Consider the following 629-nt stretch of genomic DNA (forward strand, 5'->3'; position numbering starts at 1 on the left):
ATTATGAAGTCTTCTTCACCAGTGGGAACAGTGCAAGACGTCGGTCGGGAAGTCTCCCGGCAGATTTTAACTTCCCAACTGGCCGATTTCCTACGGTCTGTGAGTTAGGAGAGGTGACCAAAGCTTGGTAGTCAATGGAGTTTTTTGCCCGCTCTTGTTAAAGGCTTGAAGTGCAGGAGAGATTGTGGCTGGTCTGTTGATGAATAATACCACATCATTAATGTATGCTAGATTGAAGAAAGAATATCCCGTCTCAACATTAATGAGAAGATCTACGCACTCAAGGTGACAGTCTTGTATAATGCCACTGCTCATCAGGCACTGCCCACACCTGTACTCAAATGAGCTAACCTTGCCTCATAATGCTCTTTCAACTATATTTTGGGCACATCCAGCACATAGTGCTCAACACGCTGGGTATGCCATGGGGATGGGGAGTGGGAATGTCCAGTGCGAAGAGCAATGGAAGGCTTGCTTGCTACTGGACATTGATAGAAACATAGAAGATAGGAGCAGGAGTAGGCCATTCGGCCCCTCGAGCCTGCTCCGCCATTTAATGAGATCATGGCTGATCATCCAAATTCAGTACCCTGTCCCTGCCTTCTCCCCATATCCCTTGATCCCTTTAG

The sequence above is a fragment of the Somniosus microcephalus genome, chromosome 20 (genome assembly GCF_052327205.1).
Source record: "Somniosus microcephalus isolate GS21.2 chromosome 20, FLI_Smic_1.0, whole genome shotgun sequence".
Classification (NCBI taxonomy): Eukaryota; Metazoa; Chordata; class Chondrichthyes; order Squaliformes; family Somniosidae; genus Somniosus; species Somniosus microcephalus.